General features: G+C 30.5%; 1 long non-coding RNA gene across 1 annotated transcript; it reads left to right on the top strand.

Annotated features, from left to right (window-relative positions):
• The first annotated feature begins 7056 nt into the window (after window positions 1–7056).
• LOC126744744 (uncharacterized) lies at window positions 7057–7787 on the top strand. The gene is made up of 3 exons (XR_007663303.1): window positions 7057–7157; window positions 7260–7320; window positions 7378–7787. It is a non-coding gene; the product is annotated as an uncharacterized LOC126744744 (long non-coding RNA).
• The last annotated feature ends 814 nt before the right edge of the window (window positions 7788–8601 follow it).

Below are 8601 nucleotides of genomic sequence, written 5' to 3'. Positions count from 1 at the left end.
TCTAATATAAAAGAACCAAACAACTGGTCATTCAGCATTCCACACTATACATTAACACTGAATCGATGTTGAAAGTTTCGTTCAAACGTAGCATGAGGATTTTCATCTGACCACCGATGTTCATTGTGTCGGTTATTAATTCCATTGCGGGTTAAGTGAGCTTCATCGCTAAATAAAATGTATTATGTAGGCCTCGATCGGGACCGTCGAAAGTCTATCGGACTATCGGACTATCTAGACTGGTTGGCGTGACGTCACGTTAGTGGCCGTGTATTGCAGCTTTGCCCCGTTTAATTAACACACAGAGCGGCGTCGAAAATATATTTAAATTTAAATATCTTGGAAACAATTACTCGTAGTAAGTTGGAGTAAAAATTATTGGACATGGAATATTTTTAGCCATAAATTTAAAAAGTTACTTTTTATTTTTAAGCCTTACAGTAAGTAAAAAAAAATATCTAAAATTTTGAACTGCTAATTAAGAAAATGAACATAATATCTCACTATTGCTTAGGATAAAATTATGTTAAAACAAGATAATTATTAAACACGTTTTATTTCAAATAATATATTTTCCGGAAAAAAAAATTAACTCAAAATATTATACACAAACCTATTTAAAGTGTTTGTACAAAAACAAAAATATATAGGTAACAAAAAAATAATTTATAAATATACTTAATTAATATCTAAACAAAAATAATTACCTACAAAAACTAAATCAAATAAAAGTTTAAAGTCATCAAGTGAAAAGGTGGGTAAATTAGTCATAAAACAAAAAACATAAACAAATTAAAAAATAGCAAATTAAGGATCATTGGCATTCAGTACATTTTCGAATTCTCTTTTTTTTCCAACTTTCTCTTTTTTTTAATAAATGTTCCTCGATAATATTATTTTTGGCCTTGCTATAATTATTTAAAAGGATATTTGAAAAGGTGTTAATACATTTTTCGTTAAGTGTTGGTAAGTTGTATCACAGTCACAATTGTATTTATCCATTTCAAAATTTGCTACCTCCAGTTTTTTTTAACGCAAGTGTTTTAAAAATGATTTTGTAGGAAAATTCAGTGAAATTTAAAAATGTCTTTTCGTATCATTCAGAAATAATAGTTTGAAACAAAGTGTACATGGTTATACTTATATTATTAAAATAATCTTTGGCATACTCGAGTCATATCTTAAATCATTATCAGATATGCTTATTTCGTTATACAACAAAGAATCATTAAATGTATTAATAATAGTATTAGTAGTGGTACTGTTAATCACTGATGCTTTGAGTGTTGAAGTATCGGTTATATGGAAAAACTGCTTCAAAAAGAATTTTCCATTTGGGCCCCAAAACGCTCACTGTGTAGTATTATTGCAATAATAATATTTAAAAAGCGAGACGCGATTCCCGCCGGCCACTAGTGTGATGCAATCATTGTGGAGGGGATACAGTCTCCGGCCCGATAGACTGTCGATGGTCCCGACTCGATTTTGTTGGATCCATTCGGAAAATTAAACCGTTTAGCCATAATCACCCACTTGAAAACGTCCAACGTCCACATGCGAAGTTCTTTTGTAATCCGCCTCATTCTAACACCCGGGTTCTCTTCAGCCATATCCAGAACATTTTCTTCATTTTCCACATTTAGTCCCGCCTCTCGTTCAGAATTAATTTTGACGCTTGGAAACATTCCTATTTCCTGAGCATTTGCAAAAACTGTCTAAAAAACTTTTCGATTAGGAATTCTTCGATTTGGAAAACGACGTCGGTATTCATCAACAGTACCTAATGCGCTACCATTACAGAAACCATACACGAATATCATGTCAGCATACTCCATGGGTGAATGTGTGAGGCATTACGTAATGGAAACTATGCTCTTTTTAAATTGAAATGCTCAGAATCAATTAAACTGACAAATATGCTGGTCAAAACTACCAGTCAATTAAAATAGGTATTAACAAACAATGATGAAATACCTGCAATGTAAGCTAGAAATACAGAGAACGTAATTATTCCAAAACTTTACAAAAAAAACTTTAGAGTCGATTATTTCAGAAACGGTTAAGAATCGGATTAAAACATATGGGTTAATTTATCTTATTTTGAACTTCTGAATATGTTCCCAAAATATTTTAGGGTTTGAAATTATATATGTTACTGTAGGATGTTAAGAATCCTTTAAACAGCTTATAAAATAAATATCCCCATACGCAGAAAACTAAATATTCGGGTTCATGTAAGGCTTTTCCCAAAGATCTAGAGCCACTTACTTACATATTTCGGTCAAATGATAGAAATGAAGACAATTGTGACTCAAGGGAAAGTAGACTATGAATAAGTAAAAGAATGAGAGGCAGATCTCCTATAAGATTCATAGACCAAATCAGAACTTACAAATATGTCAATAGTAGAAATAACGAAAACCGTCGAGAATAGAGAAGAAACAGCTACGATGCAACGAGTAACGACTGGAGAAAAAGAAAGTTTACTAAATTTTAATCTTAAACGCTAATGCGCTACGAAGGCGTTAGTGGCCATAGAAAGAGAGAAAGCTACGGTTCATATATTACTGTAGGAGCAAGAGAGAGTATATACATACATATATTATATATACATATGAATGGAGTTATAGAAGTCTTACTTCAGTCCGTCAATCGTGTGGTCTCAAGCGCACTCATTTTTTTTAAGGATCTATTTTTTTGCATTGTTTTTATTTTGTCTATTTTTTGTTTTTTACTTTATTCTTATTACCTTATATCCCTTGATAAGGCTGCTGGATTACATCAAATTTTTATACACCCTGGTGGTATTAAGCAACAACTGTATTACCAGATCCATAACCTAAATCTTTAATATACCATTTAGACTAAAAAGTTATACAGAATATCAATGAGCTATTAATTTAAGGCTTAGGGAATCTCCACAATTCAATTGCCATTATCTCTATTGATACAAAAGCAAAAATAATTTTTCGACATCGAATTGGCTTTAGGAATCCTGAAGAGTGAGAGACACTATTAGCTTTTAAAAGTAATGTGGTGTAATATTCAAATTAAGTCTCATGCGTGGAACTAAAATTTCGGGTAAATTCAATTCAATATCTGTTATGCGGAATCTTTTTGTTAAATCTTAATTTGGCTTAGCGGCATTATTATTTATTTCCCGGGTTTGCTCTAGATTTTGTATGCTTAATAAATGGAAAATTATAAATGATAAAAGTAATTGGATGTCTTAAGGACATAGAGTTATAAATTATAATCAAGATTTGCTAAGGATGGCTGATCAAGCCTTTACAGGGTTAAACAAAATATTTTTTAGGTATTTATTTGATGACATAGCCAAATAATACACGCATTATATTTTGTTCCTACCATCGTATATTGATTTATTTCATCATAATATTTTTAGGTTCATTTATTTGTTCCAGTGATAGGTTATTTATTTTTAATATACGCTTCTTCTGCTTCAAAATATGCTTCGTTGACTAGCTCAGAGTTAACCTCTTTGTTTAGGGTGTTAATTGGATTTCAAATGCCTCAAACTTTTTCGAGTAGACCACGAAAATAACTAAAGCCAAAAGAAGTCCAATCCGATGTGTGAACGACATCTTTAATTTTGAACCCGAGCTAAGTTTTAACAACATTTCTTGACGTAGAATCTTACATCTACCAATAAACAATCAAATACAATCATATACGTAGAATGCAATTAAACTTTTAACATCACAAATATCTGATGCACTAGATAATGGTGAGGCTTGCTTGTGCCTGCTCGTGGATCTTTCAAAAGCCTTTGACAATGTCTATCATGACACACTCTTAGAAAAACACTGCACAGCTATGAACTCCAAGGCAAAGTTTTCAATTTGCTTAAAAGCTACCGTACAAATAGAACGCAGCGCGTTGACATCAATGCAACCATAAGCAGTGAAAGAGATGTCAGGTTTGGCAAACCCCAGGGAACTGTATTAAGTTCTTTACTTTTTACGATTTCTGTAAACGAACGTCGAACATCAGCTTACTATCACCGCGGCGGTGTTGCAACATCTCGCCTATTAGGGACTTTATATGTGTAGGAATCCATTCGCCAATCTGTATATTAAGTATATTGTTTTTCAAATAAACAGTATTATTAAAAATATGTGAGTTCTAAACGACTGGATAGCACAGCGGTTTACACCGCTGCTCTTAAGTGGTCTAGCAGTAGATTCGAACCCCCGAAAGAATATTTTTTATATATTTTATTTATTAATTTTAGTTTATTTTATGGTTTTATGGTTTTTTATAAATTGGCGATATACCACATTTCTAACAACCTATTTTATTCAGCGTGTGTGTTTAATGTGACCGGAAATCATGTTCTAGCGTTTGTCGCCCTAAGATTTTTAAGGTACCATTTTTTAATTACATTAAGGTTTTTTATTCTTGTAAATTTGTGACCACAGATTTTGTATTGGAAATGATATTTTGTGAGTGTATGGGTTAATTGTTAAAGAAAACTATTTGTGTCTCGCCAAACGTTTCGATATGTATTTAATTCACCTTTAGGGCTCGAAGTCGTAGTTCTCTCTCGTCAAATTAAAAAAAAAACAAACACATATAACAGGAACAAAAACATAGATAACATTAAAAGACGGTTACGTAAAGGATGAATTACAATTAAAAACTGATAAAATATAATAAAATATATGAAATGGAAGCAAACCGGTAGACTAAAGAAGTTCACTACTAGGTGCAAAAAAATAATTTTTTTATTAAGGCTTTTTTTATTGCAATTCGTTTCTTTGTTTTTAATTTCTAGGTCTAATGATGCTCCTGAAAGCAAAACACGTGTAACCGACTTTTTGAATTAACATTTTTTTTTTGAGACCGAGACCTTGTGTAAATGTGATTAAGCTAACGGCTTTTTTATACCTGATGCTGCTTTTAATGCAGGGTTTTCTTAAATATCTTAGCACTTACTAGAAATGGATAGGTTATATTAAGCAACTGATAATATAATTATAGTAATTAAGGATTTATTAAGGCTTGCAATAATTGCAAGCTTAAATATCCCCAAGGTAAAAGTCTACAAGCAGCAAACACATAACCGTTAGTCTTACTGTCTCGTAGACAAATAACATGACCCTAGGCTTACAGTGTAACATGATAGGAACTTTATATATATCTCTATAGTCAGCACAATCGGATCGAAAACGGTTCTTTTCTTTCTGCGTCTACTTTAGCGGCTCCCGCGGGCCCTTTTGCTACGTTTAAATTACTAGAAACGACAAATTCGTAATACGTCGCTCGCGTATCACTGTTATTAGATTTAACTCTTTTAGAGGGCGTTAAATTTAACGACGAGAATTTAAAGGTTATTTTCATTAAGTTTAAACTTTAAATACTCTCTTATACTTATGTTTTAACTTTTTTTATTAAATATCATTTCATAACATTAACAAGGCAAACATTATATGAATAAATTAAGGGTCAGTCTAGATAGCCAACTTGTCAGAAATATTATTCTTAAGTAAACTTTTTATTTAAAAATTTAAAATTTCTTGAAAAACAATCTTTTTTTAATGGCTTACTTATAGGTTAAAAATAATTTGTTATTGTCCCAAATTCGAGGGTGACCATTGTAATCTCGGAAACCGTAAGAGTTGCAGGGTCGGTGAAATAGAGGCAAAGCTGCGCAATTTGGAGCTTAATAAAATGACGTTTAAAAAATTTTAAAACTTCGGATACTTCCGGAGTTATCCAAAAAAAATCGAAAATTATCAAAAGCGTCCTTCAACCGACTTTATTTAAGAAGACATCGGAAAACTAAAAACAGTTTTTCGTTGCCATTTTTTAGGTCCTACAACATGACGCAAAAAAATTAATACGACGTTTCGTTTTTTTCAATCATCATCAAGTTTATCTTTTCTTATGGGCGTCATATTGAATTTTCTCATTTTTAAAAAGTATTTTTAAAATGAGGTATCACACTTTCATGTCCTATTACTCCTTCTAGTACTTCCCATAAGAACTCCATGAGTGCAAGAGAGAACGATATACCAATGGGATTTCCAAATAAATTGATTTTATCTAAACTGAAGCTATAAAATACTCTGTATTTAATATAGTTTTTTTTTAAACCAATTCAATGAAAATGTATCAATTAAATACTGGGTATTTCAAAACCTTGGATTTATATATAAAACAGAGTTTTGGGTATTTTTATTGCTTTAAAATACAACTAAAGGAAACTTTAAAAAATACCCTCTCACACAAAACAAACCTGTAAAAAATTGAGGAAAACAAGGATATACACGAAGTTTTGAAAACATGGATGCTATTAGGAATTTAGGTATTTTTTGGATACATCGGAAAATGGACCTTTTTTGTTTTTTGCATCATTCGCATGTATTGAATAAAACATGTAATAAAGAAAATATTGGATAATACACATTCAAGTCTCGGATACATAGATTTATAATGTTCCATGAATCATTCGATACTTACGAATTTATGTGCCTTCCTAAGATGAAATGGCAACGGCAGGAAAAGCGAAAAAGAGCAGTTTTTTACAACACAAAGTTCGCGTTAGAGAGTGTAGATAAACAATAAAAACAAAAAGTTGGTTAATAAAATTTGTTTTTTTTTAAGCAAATAAATGAGGTTAAATTGAGAATACTAATAAGTACACTGAAAAAAATGATTGTAAATTTACTTTTTAAGTTTACAAAAATTTCACTAGTGTTACAACAATTATTCAGTAAGATTAAAATATTTTGTAATAAACCAAGTATTTACTAAAATTCCTAAAAAACTTGTGTAAATTTAAATCACTTTGTGAAACTTACAAGCAATATTACATTAGATTTGTAAAATTACCGAAGAAAGTTGCAAAATCACATTCATATTATAAAAATCACATAATATTTGCAATTATTTTTACTATCATAATGTAAAATTACAAGTTTTTTGTAAATGTATACCTTAATTCTTAAATTTACCATGGCTGTGTAAACCGCGGCCAATGAGAGTGCGTGGTTACGCGTCCCCAAGTGACTCCGAAATTTTTAACGTAAATGACGACTCAGTTATTATTTTCGATTTACGACAGGTAATAAAGAATTTTGTGCTAGTCCTTCTGTTTATCTTTACTGTTTCTTCGTGCCTATAAGTATCAGGTAAGTTAAATATTTACATTAATACCTGTTAACAATGATTACTTGTCTTGTATGAAACTTTTGTAATAAGGTTAAATATTGTATGTACTTATTTTATTCCAGGACATTACCGATGAATCTTCTCTTGAGCTTGGTATGGAACCATGCATTGTATTATGTGGTGGTAAGTAAAAATTTTTTTTTTTGAAAAAAGATTAAAAGTATTTTTTTTTATTTGTAGGCTCTAACAATGCTATAAAAATATACCTAGAACAAGAACCTGTTGCGGAAAAATGTGACTTATTTGGAGGAGCATTGCATTGCTTAATTGCTCTTTATTTTGTCTTCAATTTGGAATATCCCAAAGAAGCATCCTGCATTTTGGATTTCCTTTAAAGATATATTTCAAAAATACACCCCGAAGTAGGAACCAAATCGAAAAAACAAAATCTTTTAAAAAGAAAAGTTATTTCATATTTAACGAAGTTAGCCAAGATAGAATAATAAATTATTATTTTATTTATGTAAATCTCAAATAACTTTGGTTTAAAACTGATTTCTAATATTAATTAATAACTTAATGTATTAATATAACGAGAAAGTAAAGTTTGGAACAAATTCGTATTAAAATTGAAAGGTTTAAAAAAACAACGCTCAGACCCATTTATTTTTATTTTTAGTAGCGCTTTTTTGCCAATGTACGCTTTCTATACAGGGTTTGTCATATAACCGTATCCTATACCAACTTATTTTAATTTTCTTATTTTAATTGAAATACAATTAAAAGAAAATTTAAATAAAAGACCAATTATGTCATTACATCATCATCATAGACGGTCATTCAACTATTTTTAAGTTACAAGAGGAGATTTCTCCAGAATTTGGTTTGGTATATCGGTTGGTTCGTCAATACTATGGAAGTAAGCACCTACCATTGGCCAGGAAAAAGGGGTTTGGAAAATTTTTGGTACATAATGACATTTGGTCTGTAAAAAAATACACCGTGGTCCGGAACACGGTATATGATTTGAAAAACCAAAATGTGTAATTTTTTACCAAAATTTGAAGCTGACTAATGAAAAATTGTGGTAATTTACTTTCATAATATTGTCAGAGCAAACGATGTAAGTACCGAATCAAATTCTATGGCGAAATCCACTAATGTGTTATTACTCCTCAGACATTTCCCTTACCTTACTTTCCTATTTAAAATTTAAATTTTAATATCTATTTTTCGACTTATAATGTGAAATAAAATATAGCAGCTGTCAAAATTTTTGAGAATTATTTTTTTACAAATATGAGAAAATAAATATTCAAAAGTCAAAATAGGAAAATTCCGTTTTGTTCTATTATTAATGACATTACCGCTATACAGTATACAAAAAATATTAAATGCCTGCCTGATGTTTGACACCTTGTAACTTAAAAATAGAATGAAAGTATAGCGCATGTGTTACAGCAA

The sequence above is a fragment of the Anthonomus grandis genome, chromosome 14 (assembly GCF_022605725.1).
Source record: "Anthonomus grandis grandis chromosome 14, icAntGran1.3, whole genome shotgun sequence".
Taxonomy (NCBI): Eukaryota; Metazoa; Arthropoda; class Insecta; order Coleoptera; family Curculionidae; genus Anthonomus; species Anthonomus grandis.
Note: the sequence above shows the minus strand (reverse complement) of the source record. Positions and strands in the feature narration are given on the sequence as shown.